General features: G+C 39.4%; 1 protein-coding gene across 3 annotated transcripts in view; it reads left to right on the top strand.

Annotated features, from left to right (window-relative positions):
• Positions 1–5,705: 5,705 nt before the first annotated feature.
• The window catches only part of ext1c (exostoses (multiple) 1c), a 147,052-nt gene continuing 134,036 nt past the window's right edge, over positions 5,706–18,721 (top strand). For 2 of the 3 annotated variants that reach the window (XM_022212070.2, XM_051955466.1), the window contains exon 1: positions 5,706–5,843. The gene's annotated coding sequence lies outside the window, so the exon portion shown is untranslated. Of the gene's footprint in view, positions 5,844–12,487; positions 12,615–18,721 lie in introns of those variants that run through there. The other variant, XM_051955467.1, reaches the window with a different exon arrangement.

The following is an 18,721-nucleotide window of genomic DNA, read 5'->3' as shown; positions in this document are numbered from 1 at the left end:
TTGAACTGACAAACGGCAGCCCTGCAGTAAATCTGGAATCTGGGAGGACAGTTTTTGTTTAAACGTTTCAGATAATCAACAGTTCAGCTTAACGGAGGCTGTAGTTTGAAGTTCTCTTGAGCAAAAACAAACCATATCCACCTAAATGACCAGGAATGTGAATCAGCACCTCTCTAAAGTCATACAACCTTCATAAAGACAGGAATTATTACAGCACTGTTAGCATCAGATTCCATTAGTTTCTAGCTAACTAACTTTGTCATCAGATGCGATAAATATGGGGACAAATATGCAGAAATCACCACAAAAAGACTCAAAGTGACCAGAAAAAGATGTCAAAATGACCTGTACTTGTTCTGTGGAACAAAGACACTGTGGAGGAAAACCTTTGTCCATGTGAGGCCCACACGTTTTTACGGTCATTCCTTTAAAGTCATTTACCATCGCGATAATATAACAAGGATTCCAGTGACAGAAGACAGGATGTACAGCGTGATGACAAATAAATCCAAACAATGGACTTAAATGACCATAAAGAGACTCAAAATCACCACAAGAACATGTGAAACACCATTAAGAGACTTAAAATGCCTACAAAGACTTGGAAGATGACAGAAGTATGTGAAATCATAAAAAAAAAAAGTCAAACTCACCACAAAAAGACTAAAACTCCCCATAAATGGACAGAAAATCCCCACAATAAGATGTGAAGTCACAACAAAAATGTGTGAAAACTCCATTAAAAGACTGAAGACTCAAAATCACCAGAAAAACATCTGGAACCACCACAGAAAGATGCAAATTCATCATAAAGTCTCAAAATCACCAGAAAAAGACTAACAATCCCCACAAATGGACAGAAAATCACCACAAAATGATGTGAAGTCACAACAAAAACATGCAAAAACACCATGAAAAGACTTAGTCACTGCAAAGACTTGAAATCACCACAAAAATACGTGAAATTATCATTTAAAAAGTAAATATCACCACAAAAATCTATGAAATCATCATAAAAAAAGTAAAAATCACCATATAATGACTCAGAATCGCCAAAAACAAAGGCTAAAAGTCCCCAAAAATGGACAGAAAATCACAAAAAAATCAGTGTTTATTGGGATTTTTTTGGTTTCTGCCATTTTTGAATAATCAATTAAATAAACAATAATCACTGGTGTTCCTGAGAAGCAAACCTAACAGGTAGAGTTAATGAGATGTTAATAAATGGAGTGTAAATCTATTAAAACACTAACGTTCAAACTGGAATCTGAATGAGGTTCAGACTGAATCGTTTCTGCTGATTGTCCTGATTTGACTTTCAAACGACTGCATTTGTTTCCGCGTCATTTCCAGGTTACCGTGCAGGTCGAACACTTTTGTTTTTTCCTCTTGTTTCACTGATAAAGCAGATAAAAGTCTCTAGTTGTGAGTCTGATGGACGCTGATTCTGATTTCCTGCCAGAGATCCTCTCACTCTGAGATCTTCATCGGCCTCTGGTCCAACATGCTGCTGATGTTTTACTGCTGGAGGATCAGAAGGAAGGAAAACTAACCAACTGGAGGTGAGAAGACATGATTTAGCTGGACAACAGCCAGCAGCTCGCAGGTTTGCAGAAACGTTTTCATGCAACTTTTATTAAGACTCTGAGAACAAGAAAGAAAACAGAAGATGTTGGTGCACAAATAAGAAACTTGACAAACAGTAACAGTGAAATACAAAGAGGTGAAGTTTGTTAAATGACAAAAACATTAATTAGAAACACTAAAGCAAGCAGATGAATAGGAAATTAACCGTCCATGTTCAGTGTCATGGTGCCTGTTGCTAGCTAAACTCCCACAATGCTCTCTGCTCACCAATGTGACGCAGTAAGAGTCTCCACCTGGAGGAACAACCGGGTACTACAGCTGATCATGATTTTAACGATTCTGGTTCTGCTTATCGGACTGGAGTAAAAACAAATGACAGAAAAAAAACATATTATTTTAAAAGCCTTTAGACAGCTCGTTACATTCTGAAAATACAGTTTATAGAACCTGCAAATTAAAATCTAACCGTTTAATTAGGTAGCTGCTCATAAATGATTCAATAATATCCTGTTGATTCATTTTTACACATATATAGACTGAAATCTAGTAGGAAAAGTACTTAATGTTAATCAAAACCGTTGAAACTCAAACCCTAGTTTGCCCCGGCAGGTCTACAGTATCACATAAAAGTGAGTACACCCCTCACATTTCTGCAAATATTTAGTTATTTCTTTATATGGGACAACGCTGAAGAAATGACACTTTGATGCCCCTAAAAATAACTGAACACACAACCATTAATGCCCAAATCGCTGGCAACAAAAGTGAGTACACCCCTAAGTGGAAATGTCCAAATTGGGTCCAATGTGTCCATATTTTGTGCGGCCACCATTATTCTCCATCACTCCCTGAACCCTCTTGGGCATGGAGTTCTCCAGAGCTTCACAGGTTGAAACCGGAATCCTCTTCCACTCCTCCATGACGACATCACGGAGCTGATGGATGTAAGAGACCTTGAACACCTCCACCTTCTGTTTGAAGAAGCCCCACAGATGTTCCATGCGGTTTAGGTCTGGAGGCATGCTTGGTCACTCCATCACCTTTACCTCCAGCTTCTTCAGCGAGACAGCGGTGGTGTTGGAGGTGTTTGGGGTCGTTATCATGGTGGAATATAGTTCCTGCTTCAGTATGTCCCAGCACATGGTGGCGTTCATGGTTCCCTTAGTGAACTGTAGCTCCCTAGCAGCACTCATGCAGCCCCAGACCATGATACTCCCACCACCATGCTTGGCTGCTGTTCACCTGGTTGTCTGCACACACCATCTGAACCAAATGAGTGTATCTTGGTGTCATCAGAGCACAGGACCTGGTTCTAGTCATCCATGTCCTCAGTCTGCTGATCTTTAGCAAACTGTTTGAGGACTTTTTTCTGCATCATCTTGAGGAGAGGCTTCTGAGTGGAACCTGTCCCGTTAAGCCGCTGGATGGTCTCTGCCACCGTGCTGCAGCTCAGCTTCAGGATGTTGGTAATCTCCTTTTAGCCCAGGCCATCTTCATGTGGAGCAACGATTCTTTTTTCAGATCCTCAGAGAGTTCTTTGCCATGTTGAACTTCCAGTGAGTGTGACAGCGATGAATTCTAACACCGACGAGTCACATGACACCGGGGAGGGAAAAAGGCTGATTGGGCCCAATTTGGACATTTTCACTTCGGGGGTGTACTCACTTTAGTTGCCAGTGGTTTAGACATGAATGGTTGAGTTGAGTTGTTTTGAGGGGACAGTAAATTTACACTGTTATAGCAGCTGTACACCGACTACTTTACATCATATTAAAGTGTCATTTTTTCACTGCTGTCCCATGAAAAGATGGAATTAAACAAACAAGAAATGTGACGGGTGTGCTCAGTTTTGTGAGATACTGGAATGGAATCAATCACTACCATCTCTGGAGTGGATCCAGAAGAATCAGCTGCATGATGAACAGACTAAAGGTTTGAAGTTTCCTCCAGAATCACCCGTCTGTAATCTTTAAACGCTGCAGGACTGAACAGTAAAACTTTGGACCCTCATAGTTCACCTGGAGATAACCCCGTCAGTAAAACCAAACGGTGACAGAAACTCAGAAAACACCTCCTGGAAGATCTACAATTTGTACTGCAGGTGAATTAGTGGGCAGGTGAATAACACCTGAAAGGATTTAAAGAAGAACCAGAGTCCAACATGTTTGCATTTGAACAGCAGTAATTTAAGCTTAACCTCAGCTGAACTCTAGGATCTGATCCTGGAACAGTTTCAATCCAAACACAATGAGTCTATTAGGGTTTTACAGCCCCGAGTTCAGTCTATCAGGGAATAAATTAGTTTCACTGCAGCAGGAAAAGTCCCTGAATCAAACAGGAAACAGAACCTGACAGACAAAACTCAGGGAAAAATATATAGAATCCTTCTTATGCTGCGTTCAGGGCACTTGGGAAATATATAACAGGTAAATAAATGTTTCAGTTTGTGGATTTGTATTATTTTTTGATGCTTTCTGTCATGTTTTTATAGATAGATGGATGGATAGATTGTCTATTTATCCTCCTGGAGAAATTCAAGATATTCAGTAGAAAAATAAGGAAGATAGTGTGATGGTTGAAGAAATAAGGTGCAAAAAATGTTGGTATTTACAGGAGATACGGAAAAGTCAATGATTCAAAGCACAGAGTCACTGTTCTGGTTCGGTTCCAGATCAGGAGGTCCAGTTCTGTTTAATATCTGTGGATCGTTGTCAGCTTTTATCGATCAAATCACGTTTATTTCTGTGTGCATCTGGACATCATGAAGGTTCAAAGTTTACTGTCATCACACAGTAAAGAAACACGTTTCCTCCACCGTGAAATTGTTTGTTTGCTAATCACAGCGAACATCAAACGATATAAATCCAAACACAAAATCGATTTAAAAAAATAAGATAAAATAAGAAAAAATAATTAAAAATAAAAAAATAGAAAAATGTAATTAACTTTTAAAAATTAAATAAGACAAATAAAGACTTCTAAAAAAATGAAAATTAGAAATATAAAAGTGAAAAATTAAACATATATATTTATTTGTTTGTTTGTTTAAAGCAGTATATTCTCTTTTAAATATCTGAACTCCAGATGCCCCATGATAGATTTTAAGATACTGAGATGCTGTTTATTGAAATATTTTGCATCTTATTGCAGGCTTTCTCCTTTTTATTGTCTTATTTCTATAATCTGAGGCCACATTCAGATCTGACAGCTGCCTCTAATCCCCAGAAAGCCTCGCTGCTCCATCATTAGTTCTTTCTTCCTTCCTTCCTTCCTTCCTTCCTTCCTTCCTTCCTTCCTTCCTTCCTTCCTGGTTCGGATCAGATCGGATCCTCCACAGAGACACAAAGAGCTCAGAGGGAATTAACGGGGAAAAATGGAAGCAGGACGAGACTTCATTTGGACGCAGGGCGGCGCAAGAGACCCAGAAATGGATGCACGTCTTGGGAGGGCCAGAACGAACAGTTTCTGCTGTTTTCTGTCACATTATCACGTCGTGGCGCATTAAACCCACAGAGAGGAGTCGGTTTGGTGGCACAGCATTAAAAAACACGCTGATAAAACATAAACTCTGCTGTGGAGGCGCAGATGTTTAATTCCTGCTGCGTTTTTAGTGTGATCTAACAGCTCCCTGCGTCTGGATGGTGTTCTAACGCTGCGTGAAAAGACAGTTTTGGTGTTAAACCAGAAGCTGTGAACCCTCAGACCCATCCAGAGGTGGATCTAGCTCCACATTGTGCCTCCAGCCCCAGCAGAAGGCATCAGGCTGGCTTTAAAGCAGCAGTGACGCCCTGCAGGTCGCTCCAGATCCTGCGCGTAAAATTCCAAAAAAAAAAAAAAAAAAAAAAAGGAGAGAAAAAAGGAAAAAGCCGCTCCAGTTGCGCAGCGTCGCATCCAGATGTGTGTTTTTCTTTACGGCGCGACGGAGGCACCGATCAGCCGAGGACCAATCAGCGCGGCCCGGGGGCGGGTCGTGCGTGGACTGTTGTGGATATGGAAAATGGACAATTTATCACGCACATTCATCAGTCACATCCCGACGGGGAGGACCGCCGCCCGCACGCTGGACTGACTGGCAGATGACCGGTCGTGGCGTGAAAAGGAAAAATCAGCAGCGAGGCGGAGGCGGAGGAGGAGGACCGGCGGGAGGAGGAGCGCTCCAGCAGCCGGGGAGAAGGAGCTGAGTGTCGGGGAGAGGAGCGCGGAGAGGACCGGACGGCTCTGGGTGGATGGAAGCAGCGAGCTCTCTCCGGATGAAGGTAACGATCCGAGGCTTCTCCGTGTCCGTGAAATCCTCCCTCCTTCCTGACGCACCGCGGCCGCCACTCCTGCCGAGGCTTACTGGGAATATCCGCCCGTTGAAGTGCGTCTTTTCCGCCTCCGAGCTGCGACTGTATTGTTTGCATGGCGCACCTTTTGTGGAGCGGATCGCTGATGGAATATTGTGTGTCTGGCAGCAGGTTGTGGAGGAGCTGCTGGGTCCTCCGCCTTCGTGCTGTTTCTGTTTGAATTCGTGCGTAATGTCAGTGCGGGAAGTTGGTGTTTGGAGGAGCTCCCGGCTCGTGCGCAGCTTGTGGCGGGTTACCTGGACAGGTGGAGGAACCTGCTGGAGCTGCGACCCCCTGACGCGTGTGTGGACTGAATTTCTGGATGTCTGTCAGGCTGGTTGGAAGCTATCTCAGTATGGGAGCTGAGAAATCACATTTGAATCTAGTTTGGGTTCATATCTTGCGGTTATTGTCACTAATTAGTGGATTTGCCAGATTCCAAATATGAATTTGTCTCCTTATCTTACAGTCCAGGCAGTAAAATACAACATGACTCCTCCACAAACCTGCACTACAACAACAAGTAGAAGAAAAAACAGTCATAAATAATGAGTAAGAGCTGAAGTTGTGCCTGTATATATACATTTATGTCTTTATTGAAGGTTCAGTTTACATTTTGGGTCATTTGGTGACTAAACAGTCCAGCAGAATTTACGCTGCAGAGAATTTGAGGTGGAAAATCCACTAATAGGCAAAATATCCATCTTATTTCTGATTATGTGATGATAATATATCAAACTACAGCAGCTTACGGTTCAATAAAATGTGTTTTTATTGCTGCTCTGCCACCCGTTGGTCCAGGGTTAGTGTTAGTGACGTGTAGTCAGACCATTCTACACTCTATAAGGAGACATTTACTGAAACTTGGACATTTGAGGTCACTACTTGCATGTTTTAAAATCCACTTTGCTTTGTAAAACAGCAACGAAAACCTCCGGCCTGTAGGAAAACCTTTGAATACTTCAAGTTTTGCAGAAGCTATCTCAAGAAATCCCATCTGAATCTACTTTGGTTTCCTATTTGCAGTTACTGTCACTAATTACTGCATGCGAACAATTCAAAATATGAAGTTGTCACTTTCTCCTCCAGTATAGGCAGAAAAATGCAACATGACTTCTCTAGAAACCTGCACAATAACAACAAGTAGAATTGGAAAAAAAACAGTCATAAATAATAAGTAAGAGCTGAAGTTTTGACTTTATCTGAAGGTGCAGTTTACATTTTGGGTCATTTGGTGACTAAACAGTCCAGGAGAACTGTCGCTGCAGAGAATTTGAGGTGGAAAATCCACTAATAGGCAAATTATCCAACCTTTTTCTGATTATGTGATGATAATTTATCAAAGTACAGCAGCTTACAGTTCAATAAAATGTGTTTTTCTTGTTGCTTGGGTTAGTGAGGTGTAGTCAGACCATTCTACACTCTATAAGCGAGACATTCACTGAAACTTGGACATTTGGGTTCCGGCGGTTGAACTATGGTGATTTATTAGTTTCATTCGCTGTCGTCTGACTCAGTGGATGTAGATTTCAGGTTCAGCCTGTCCTTGTTCTTCAAAATCTATTTGGCTTTGGGACAAAACAACCAGAAATGCTGCAAAATGATCTAGTTTGATGCTTTACAAAATATTTTTTACTCTTTTCAGTCACTATTTTGAGGAAACACAGAAGTGTAGCTCCTCCAAAAGCGATTGACGTTGCTTTGAAGAAATAGAAAACAAGTCGGAGTGTTTTTTTTTAAGTGAGGTGCAGTCAGACTGTTCTACGCTACATCAGTGAGACATTCACTGAAACTTGGACATTTGAGTTCCAGCAAATCAATTATGGTGATTTATTAGCTGTATATGCCTTAAAATCCTCCTTGTTACAACAACTATCTCCAGAAAGCGTCCTACACACTGAAAATTTCAGGTTTTACAGAGGATTTTTAGTTGTACAGTCAGACAGCCCTCCAAAATAATCCATTCTAATGTTCCACCAACACAATAGTTTATATTTTCAGTCACTGTTTTGATCTAAAATAAGAGTTTATTATTGTAATTGTGACCAAAAATGTTTAATAATGATGATTTGTTATATTTTCAAAGACATATCCATGAAATATTTGACATATTTCTGCCACTATACAAGAGTTTAATGTAAAATCAGACCATTCTACACTACAGAAGTGACTCACTGGACAAATACTTACGGTATAATCCTACCAAAACAATTTTTTAATATTTTCAGCCACTATTTTGAAGAAACACTGAAGTGTAGCTCCTCCCAAAGGGACTGATGTTGGTTTGAAGAAATCCAAAGCTAGTGTTTTTTCTAGTGAGGTGCAGTCAGACCATTCCAGGCTACAGAAGCGAGACATTCACTGAAACTTGGACGTTTCAGTTCCAGTGAATTATCTTGACCAATCAGGTCCGTGTTGGTCGATGAGGTTTGATTCTCTGGCTCTGTAAAATCCGATGTTTTCTAACCCTAAATATATCTGGGAGCTCTGGGAGAATCTCGAGCACAGGTTGAGCTCTTTTGGTAGATTTGCTTTTCCCAGCGGACAGATGGGCCGCGACTCCGCCGCCGTCCAAGAATATTAAACAACCTCCAGCTCATCTGTCGCATGTTTCCTCTCGCAGAATAGCTGGCAGCGTCGTCACAAACCCAGGCCTTCCAGTCAGAGTGTTTTACAGAAAGGATGGAAGGCGTCGGAGGAACGAGACGACATGTAATGACTTCCTCTTCAGGAGCTCGTTCAGGCGACACAACAAAATTATACCCAATTCTGAGAACATTTTGTAAACGAAGAGCTTCTGGAGAGCTGCAGCCTCAGAACGTCATCAGTAAATAGATGGATAGATAGATATTTAACCTTTCAAGGTAGTTTTCCCTTTTTGGGGTGATTTTGTATCTTTCTTCAAAGACCTGGAACTCTGGAAGTGTTCCCAGTATGAAGGTAGAACTCTGATCATTATTAAAGTTACTGGAGATGAAGAACCAGATGATTCTTTGTGAGAATTTTGCTTCTTTTAGTGGAGATTTTGTGTCTTTCTGTGGAATGTTTTAGTGAATGTTGTGTAGCATGGTCTGACTGCATCTACCAGTACAGCTTTGGCTCTTCTTGGTGTGATTTTGTGTCCTTTTAGTGATAGTTTTGGCTGTTTTTTGTGGTGAGTGTCCAAATTATTTGTGCCAAATTTTAATTTTTGTCACAATGTCGCCAGTTTTGTGTTAATTTTTGTGGCGATTTTGGATGTTTTATGATGATTTTGCATGTTTTTATAATGATTTTGCATGTTTTTGCTGACGAATTTGAACCTTGCATGCTATTTTTGACTCTTTTTGTGTCTTTCTGTGGTAATTTTGGACCCACCTCTATGGACTTCAAGGACTTGGATTTCTGGAAATATTCCTAGTTTGAAAGTAGAACTCTGATCATTAATAAAACTACTTGAGATGAAGAATCAGATGATTCTTTGTGAGAATTTTACTTCTTTTAGTGGAGATTTTGTGTCTTTCTGTGGGAAACTTTAGTGAATGTTGTGTAGAATGGTCTGACTGCACCTCACTACAAAAAATACTCTGACTTGTTGGTATTTCTTTAAACCAACCACAACCGTCTTGGGAAGAGCTACACAAAACTGTTTTGACGGAACATCAAAACTGTCTTAATGCACGATGAAAGTCTCTGCTAAACTTGACATTTTCAAAGTTTTGCTTGCAGCTCGGAGGTGGTGGTGGTTGTTGCTGTTTTCCGAAGCAAAGTGGATTCTGAAACATGCAAATAGTGACCTGAAATGTCCAAGTTTTAGTGAATGCCTCGCTGATGTAGCGTAGAATGGTCTGACTGCACCTACCAGGATGGTTTTGGCTCCTTTTGGAGGGATTTTGTGTCCTTTTAGTGATCATTTTGGCTGTTTTTGTGATGACAAATTTGAATTTTTGTCTCGATTCCACCAGCTTTGTGGTAAATTTTGTACTTTTTGTGGTGATTTTGCACTTTTTAGCTGGCGAATTTGAACCTTTCATGGTAGTTTTGGCTCTTTTTGGGGCGATTTAGTGTCTTTTTGTGGTAATTTTGGCCTTTTCTGCGGCGAGTTTGCAAATTGTTTGTGCCGTATTGGAGTTTGTGTCACAATTTCACCTGTTTTGTGGTAATTTCGTACTTCTGTCCGTAAAATAGCTGGCTGCGTTGTCAGAAACAGATGCCCTCCTATGTGGATTCTCAGAGAAACGATGGAAGGCGTCGGGGGAACAAGACGATGCGTAATAACTTCCTCTTAAGGGGCTCGTTCAGGCGGCACAACAAAATTACACCCGATTCTGAGAACGCCTTTTAAACGAAGCACTTCTGGAGAGCTGCGGCAGGTTTCCATTTACCTGAAAGCTATTTTCAAAACACCTCGTTGATTTCATTTAACAGAAAAACCCACCGCAGTGCCTCTACAGCAACAACAACAATAATGACATCCTGTTTTATTCTGCTACCCGATTGTCTCCATGCCCTGCTTGCAAATCGCTAATAGCAGAGAAAAAGCAGAGCATTACCTGCCTTCACATCCCGCTAAGTGCTCCACATATTAATGAATCCCAAAGAAAGGAGCGAGGCCGCCGGAGTTCAGAGCAGCGATTAATTACGAGTGTCTGCTTCTGTTTTTTTGACGAGTAAAGACCCCGAATAGAGTGCTGTCATTATCGTGGATGCACCAAAAACAAGCTCTCAGAGGAGGAGGGAGGCCGATTTATTAATAAAAAGCACTTTATTGTAACAGATTCCTCAGTAATTCCCTCCCCGGTGGTTTAGAGAATCTGAGTCAGTCCAAGACGGAAAATATTCCCGAGGACGGCGGCGCGTTTACATAAAAATCTGGGTTGTTGTTAGCAGTTCGCAGTTTTACGAGAAAGCAGTGCAGAATGGTCTGACAGCACCTCACCAGGAAAGAGATGGATCATTTTACAGGGTTTTTCTTTTCTGTTTCGCAGGCTTTTTGTAGGGTTTTGACACAAAATATCAATAAAGCTGCAAAAACAGACTGAATTTGCATGCTGGAAAATGTAAAATAACATAAAAATAAGATTCACAGTATTTTTCTGCAATGTTTTCCTGAATATTTGCAAATTTTGCAAAATATTTGTCTTTATTTCCTGTAGAACAAGTCAAATGTCTTATTTTGTTTCATCGCCTGTCAAAAAGCCCAAAGATGTCCAAATTGCTGTCAGATATAACTGAGAAAAATGTCAAATATTCACATTTGAGAAGCTGCTAAAAGAGAATTGGTGACGTTTTTTGCTTTAAAAAACACCTAAAAGATCTTAGCAAGTACAAGTAAAGCTAGAAACGAGTTGTAACCATCAAAAATGACTGTATTTTTATGAGATAACAGCTGATTTTAGGATGTTAAACGAAGTTTATTCAACTGAAAATGAAATGTTTTGTATTATTGTTGCAATAACACAATAAGTGGAAGAAAAAGATTTTTAAAACTTGAGAAATGTGACAAATGTTCACATTTAAGAAGCTGCTGAAAGAGAATTTGTGACATCTTTGCCTAAAAAGTAACTAAACAATCTTTATTTTGAGAAGAATTAAGGCTTGAAACTGTGTTTTAATCAAAATAGTGCATTTTTTATGAAATGACAATATATTTTATGATCTTTAATCAAGTTTATTGAACTGCAAATGAAAGATTTAGCATTCCTTTTACCAAAAATACACTAATGATAAGAAAATAAATGAAAAGCCTGAGAGCAAATCTTTACATTTGACACATAAGTCTCCATAAGACATGAACAGTCTTTATACTTTAAGTAAAATTAAGGCTAAAAAATGTGTTTTAGTCACATTAAATTCCTGCTTTTTCACCAGATGTTGCCTTCTGTTATTTTGCAGTAGTTTGTGGAGCCTCAGATTTTTTACAAAAAAGTATTTTGCTGTCTGTATGATAACAGATTTAGTCTTCTTGTTATCAATAACACAATAACAATAAGTGGAAGAAAACTATTTTAAAAATCTGAGAAAAATAGCAAATCTTCACTTTTCAGAAGAAAACTGTGGCATATGCGCCTAAATTATCTTTAAATTAAGGTTAGAAACTGTTTTAATCATAGAAAATTTGTGTATTTTTACGAGATAACGGTTTGTTCTGTTGCTCTGTTTACCGTTTGTGTGATTTTAATCAGATTTATGGAACAGAAAATTAAAGATTTTCTATCACTGTTATAAAAAATACAATAAGTTGAAGGAAAATATTTTAAAAACCAGATAAAAATAGAAAATATTCATGTTTGAGAAGCTGTTGAAAGAGAAATTGTGACATTTTTGCCTAAAAATCCCGAAACAATCTGTATGTTAAGTAAAATTAAGCCAAGAAACTGTGTTTTGCTCAGAAAATGAGTGTATTTTTATAACAGTTTATTCTGCTGCTCTCTTCGCTGTTTGTGTGATTTTAATCGGATTTATTGAACTGAAAATGACGGTTTTGTCTCCCTGTTGTCAGTAATACAATCAGTGGAAGACAGATCTTTTAAAAGCATGTTTTCTTCATGAGATGGTGAATCTTTGTGAGCCGTGTTCTGCAGAAACAGCGGCTGGTTTCATCTCGGCGATCAGGGAGGAAGCTGGACTGATGCTGTGGATTCTTCAGATCAGAAGTCTTCTGAAGGTCGGACGGTTTGATGGCGAGGAAGCGGCTAATGAGGCGTCCTGCTGCTTTATCTGGTCTGGATTCATCACAGGGTTTCCCTTCTGTCTGCCTGTCTGTCACAATTTCACCTGTTTAGTGGTGATTGTGGTCCTTTTTATGGTGGTTTTGTGTGTTTTTGTTGGCATATTGTAGTCTTTTAGGGTAGTTTTGGCTCTTTTGTGTGTTTTGTAATAATTTTGGCCATTTTTGTGGCGAATTTGCAAATGTTCTTGCCGAATTTGAGTTTTTGTCACAATTTTATCTGTTTTGTGGTGATTTGGGTCTTTTTTTTGGTAATTTTGCATGTTTTTGCTCGCATATTTGGATCTTTCAGGGTGATTTTGTGTCTCTTTGGGATGATTTTCTGTCTTTTTATGGTAATTTTGGTCCTTTTTCTGGTAATTTTTGTTCTGTTTGAGGTAATTTTGGTCTTTTTTTGGTAATTTTGCATGTTTTTGCTCGCATATTTGGATCTTTCAGGGTGATTTTGTGTCTCTTTGGGATGATTTTCTGTCTTTTTATGGTAATTTTGGTCCTTTTTCTGGTAATTTTTGTTCTGTTTGAGGTAATTTTGGTCGCTTCTGTGGTAATTTTGGTCCTTTTTGTGGTAATTTTGGTCTTTTTTTTTGGTAATTTTGCATGTTTTTGCTCGCATATTTGGACCTTTCAGAGTGATTTTGTGTCTCTTTGGGATGATTTTCTGTCTTTCTGTGGTAATTTTGGTCCTTTTTATGGTGATTTTGGTCTGTTTTGTGGAAAGTTTGTGAGTTTTTGTTGGCATATTGGAATCTTTCAGGGCATTTTTGGCTCTTTTTGGGGTGATTTTGTGTCTTTTTGTGATCATTTTTGCCGTTTATGTGGTGAGTTTGCGAGTCTTTCTGTCACAATTTGAGTTTTTGTCACAATTTCACCTGTTTTGTGGTGATTCAGGTCCTTTTTGTGATGCTTTGGTGTCTTTTTGTGGTAATTTTAGTCCTTTATGTCGTGATTTTGCGTGTTTTTCTCTGCCGGTCAGATGTGAAGGATCAGTAAATGAGGCTTCTTGCTGGTTTATCTGGGTCTGGTTTCATCAGAGGTTTTTCCTTCTATCTGCCCCTCAGCTCAGTTGATGTTTCTGCCCAGATTGTGCCCTTGTTTTCTGCTTCTGTGAGCAGCTTCCAACCTCCGAGCCTGAACCTGCTAATAATTGTTCCTCGTTCGTCCCGTTAATTGGCCCTCGTGGCGTCAGAGCAGCATATTGTGGAGACGTAATTAATCAAGCGGGCCTGTAATTACGCAGAGGTAAACATCTTATTAACCGTGTCGGAGTCGCTCGGCCCACGCAGGGCAGCAGCTCGGTTTTATTAAAGCCGGAGAGGAGAAGAACGTTCTGGTGTCCGTATTCTGGGAATGGCCTCGTAAAAGAGGGGTCGATATTACCACAAAGAAACACAAAATCAGCACAGAAAGACCCAAAATCCTCACAAAAAGAGGTAAAATGACCACAAAAAGACACAAAATTACCACAAAAAGAGGTAAATACACCAGAAAAAAGATGCAAAATTACCACAAATACTTTAACTTACCACAATAAAATGCAACAACAGCACAAAAAAATCCAAAATTACCACAAAAAGAGACAAAATCTGCACAAAAATAGGTGGCTGTGTTACAGGAAGACTCAAAATCTCCAGTAAAAGATGCAAAATTATCACAGAGAATCATCTGGTTCTTCATCCACAGTCACTTTCATACTAGTAATTAGTGAAAAAGCTGGAAAATTACCGCAAAAAGACAAATTAACTGCAAAAAGAGACCAAATTGCCAAAAAAATGGTCAAAAATACCACAAGGAAACACAAAATCAACACAAAAAGACCCAAAATCCCCACAAAAACATGTAAATAAACCACAAAAACACACAAAATTACCACTAAAAGACTCAAAATCACCACAAAACAGGTAAAATTGCGGCAAAAACTCGAACTTTTCACAAAAATCTCACAAAATCACAACAAAAAAAGCCAAAAACGATACAAAGTCACAATAAAAATATGTAAAACTAACACAAAAAACATGCAAACCCACCCCAAAGACCCTATTTTACAACAAAAACGGTGCAAATTCACCACATAAAGGACCAAAACTACCACAAAACAGTTGAAATTATGACAAAAAGTCAAAAAACTCACAAATTCGCTATAAAAACAGCCAAAATTACCACAAAAAGGACCAAAACTACCACAAAACAGTTGAAATTATGATAAAAACTCACAAACACGCTATAAAAACAGCCAAAATTACCACAAAAAGGACCAAAACTACCACAAAACAGTTGAAATTATGACAAAAAGTCAAAAAACTCACAAATTCGCTATAAAAACAGCCAAAATTACCACAAAAAGGACCAAAACTACCACAAAACAGTTGAAATTATGATAAAAACTCACAAACACGCTATAAAAACAGCCAAAATTACCACAAAAAGGACCAAAACTATCACAAAACAGTTGAAATTATGATAAAAACTCACAAACTTGCTATAAAAACAGCCAAAATTACCACAAAAAGACACAAAATCACCCCAAAAAGAGCCAAAACTACCCTGAAAGCTTCAAATATGCCAGCATAAACATGCAAAATCACCACAAAAAGAACCACAAAGAATCATCTGGTTCTTTATCTGCACAGATTTTATTTAATGCTGGAAGCTTCCCCGCTGCTTGGTTAAGTTTATTCTTTGGAGGTGGTTGAACTGATGGAAAACTCCAGCATGTGGACAGGACAGTAGCTCACAGATATTTATATATCTATCTGCATACGGAGTGTAGGAGTAAAGAGCAGCAGAGAAAATAGAAGCTGGTGAGCCCTTAATGCGGCTCTGTCAGCTCTGTTTTTGTTTTCTGACCACAGACCGACCTCAGCGGCTCCTCCTCACGTCAGAAACACAAACCCTCCATTATACAGGATTCACGGACGTGCACGTTAAAGAAATGCACACAAAGTCAAGTCTCTGTAGGTTTCATCCTGGTGTCAGTAGATCTGGAAAAAATTCCCTCCTGTCCCAAGAACCATCTGGTTCTGGATCTGCAGTCACAAAATGACCACAAAAAGGCCAAAACTACCACAAACAGATGCAAGATCAGCACAAAAAATTAAAATGGCCACAAAAAGAGACAAAATCTGCTCAATCAGGGTCCAAATCACCGCAAAAACAGGTGACTATACCACAAAAAGACTCCAAATCTCCACTAAAAGAAGCAAAATTCTCACAAAGAATCATCTGGTTCTTCATCTCCAGTGACTTGATTAATGATCAGAGTTCTACCTTCATACTGTGAATATTTCCACAGTTCCAGGTCCTTGAAGTCCACAGAGGTGGGTCCAGATTTATCACTTTTTAATGGACTTTTTCCATCATTTCTGAGCCTCAGAGCTTCATCAGTGCAGAAGACATAACCATGACAGCAGGAAAAGACGTCTGAGTTCTGGGAAAAACTGCAACTAAAATAAATTAAAAAGCTGGAAAATTACCACAAAAACAAACAAATTAACCACAAAGAGACCAAATCGCCAAGAAAGGGTCAAAAGTACCACAAAGAAACACAAAATCAGCACAAAAAGAGGTAAATATAGCACGAAAAGAGTAGGGCTGGACTCAAATATCCCGAATATCCGAATATTCGTTTGCTGCGGCGGTATCCGGATGTTAATTTTGGTATCCGAATATTCGCCCGGCGTTTCTGTCTTCCCTCCGCCTTCAGCCCACATCGGCTCATATCGACTCATCTCATCATGTGATCACATAAACATATACACATGTGTCTATGTGATCACCCCTTCATCCCTACAGACGCATATATTCGGAGCTCGTCTCTTCCCTTCGCCTTCGGCCCACATCGGCTCATATCGGCTCATCTCATCATGTGATCACATAAACATATACACATGTGTCTATGTGATCACCCCTTCATCCCTACAGACGCATATATTCGGAGCTCGTCTCTTCCCTTCGCCTTCGGCCCACATCGGCTCATATCGGCTCATCTCATCATGTGATCACATAAACATATACACATGTGTCTATGTGATCACCCCTTCATCCCTACAGACGAATATATTCGGAGCTCGTCTCTTCCCTTCGCCTTCGGCCCACTTCGGCTCATCCCGCCGTGTTCTTCGGCTTATCTCGGTTCCTCCATTCGTGTTTCTAAACACCACCCGAATGTCCGGGTTGCTGCAGACTCTGACGTCACGCTTCACTTTGTTGCATAAACACAAGACAAGATGCTGAAGACCTCTGCTGTTTGGGAATTCTTCAGTTGAACTAAAGACTAAACGAGGGCAAAATGTGGACCCGAGTACAGACGAATGGATCCGAATATTCGGGCCGTCTCCGCCACAAGCCCCGCTCCCGTCGGACGTTATGTGGCGGACCGAATATTCGGATATTCGTCTTTAATAGGGCCTGAATATTCGGAGGCCAGAAACCACTATTCGGGCCAGCCCTAGAAAAGAGACAAAACTGCTCCAAAAAGATGCAAAATTAGCCCAAGGAGTCAAAATCAGCTTTTTCACAATGGCAAAACTTTCCCAAAATGACTCATAATTTGTCCAAGATAACTCAAAGATTCTCCAAAATGCCTCAAAAGGTTTCAAAAATCACTCCAAACATGAGCAAAGTAGCTCAAAGCGGAGCCAAAATTATTCCAGAATTGTCTTAAACGAGTTAAAATGAACCAAAATGACCAAAAGTCCAAAATTATGTAAAAAATTGTCCAAAATTATTCAAAAAAAAAAATCCAACCTGTCTCAAACATCTCTCCAAACTTTCCCAATCATTTTTTGTTTTAAATAAACAGAGAAGACAGAGCTTCATGTTCCTCTATATTAGAATAATGTTGAGGTGCAGCAGACCATTGTACACTGCAGAATGTGTTTACTACAGGAAACTGTGTTAAAAATGGCTCAAACCTGTCTAAAATCTCAACGTTTGTCCAAAATTATTCAGAAACGGTCAAAAATGTCTTGAATATGTCAAAAACATCTCCTATTTTTTTCACAATCAGCCAAAGATTGTCCAAAATAACCTTTGTATGATGTACATTTTCTCAAAGCTTGACCAAAATTCCAAAAAAAACTTGATAGAAGTCATTTCAAACCATTCCTAAATTGGATAAAAACCATCCAAAGTTTTCCAACACTTGTCTTGGTGAAGCTTCATGTTCTTCTAAAGCAGAATAACATTGAGGTGCAGCAGACCATTCTTCGCTGCAGAATGTGTTCGACTCTACATTCAGCGTTTTCCCGCCTGCGTTTGGTCAAAAGAGGAATTTGATGGTTTGGGAGCAGAAACTATCATCTCTGCTCTTCAAAGTTTCCATCTTTTTTGATGATTTTACGTCTTTTACGACCTCAAACATCACAATGGAAGGAGGTCAGGAGTGAAAACGAAGCGCTGCAGGAACGTTCTGGTCGCTAATGACAGAGTCCACAGTTAATTTTAGCTCCGCTCAGACTTTCACTTCACCACAGGATCCGTGTTTTCTGCACAAAGCTTCATTTTGCTGAACTAATGTGTCGCCAGCAGAGACCAGATGTGCCTTTAAAGATAAGTTTAGACGTCTTCTGACATGAAGTGGAGCCACCAGAGCGCCTGAACGCTGCACTGGTGCCGTGAATATCCACCGAACATCCCGTTTTATTGAGTCAGCTGTCAAAAAACCAACAGATGTCAAGTTCACCGTCACATGAAGCTAAGAAAAATGGAAAATATTCACATTTTAGAAGCTGCTAGAAGAGATTTTGTGATGTTTTTTGTTTAAAGATGACCAAAACAGTCTTTATTCGAGGTAAAAATTAAGCCTGGAAACATTTGTAATCCTAGAAAATTACACTATTGTTCTGACTTAATAGTTGATTTTATGATGTTTAATGAAGTTTATTGAGAAAAATGTCAAATATTCACATTTTAGAAGCTGCTAGAAGAGAATTTGTGATGTTTTTCCTTCAAAAAGATCTAAAAAAAACCTTTTTTCTAGTTAAGATTAAGGCTAGAAACCGTTTTATTCATGGACAATGACACTTTTTTCATGAGATAAGTGTTGATTTTATGACATTTAATGAACTTTATTGAGAAAAATATCAAATATTCGCATATAGAA

The sequence above is a fragment of the Acanthochromis polyacanthus genome, chromosome 11 (assembly GCF_021347895.1).
Source record: "Acanthochromis polyacanthus isolate Apoly-LR-REF ecotype Palm Island chromosome 11, KAUST_Apoly_ChrSc, whole genome shotgun sequence".
In the NCBI taxonomy this organism is placed as follows: Eukaryota; Metazoa; Chordata; class Actinopteri; family Pomacentridae; genus Acanthochromis; species Acanthochromis polyacanthus.
This window is presented reverse-complemented; position numbering and strand designations above follow the sequence as displayed.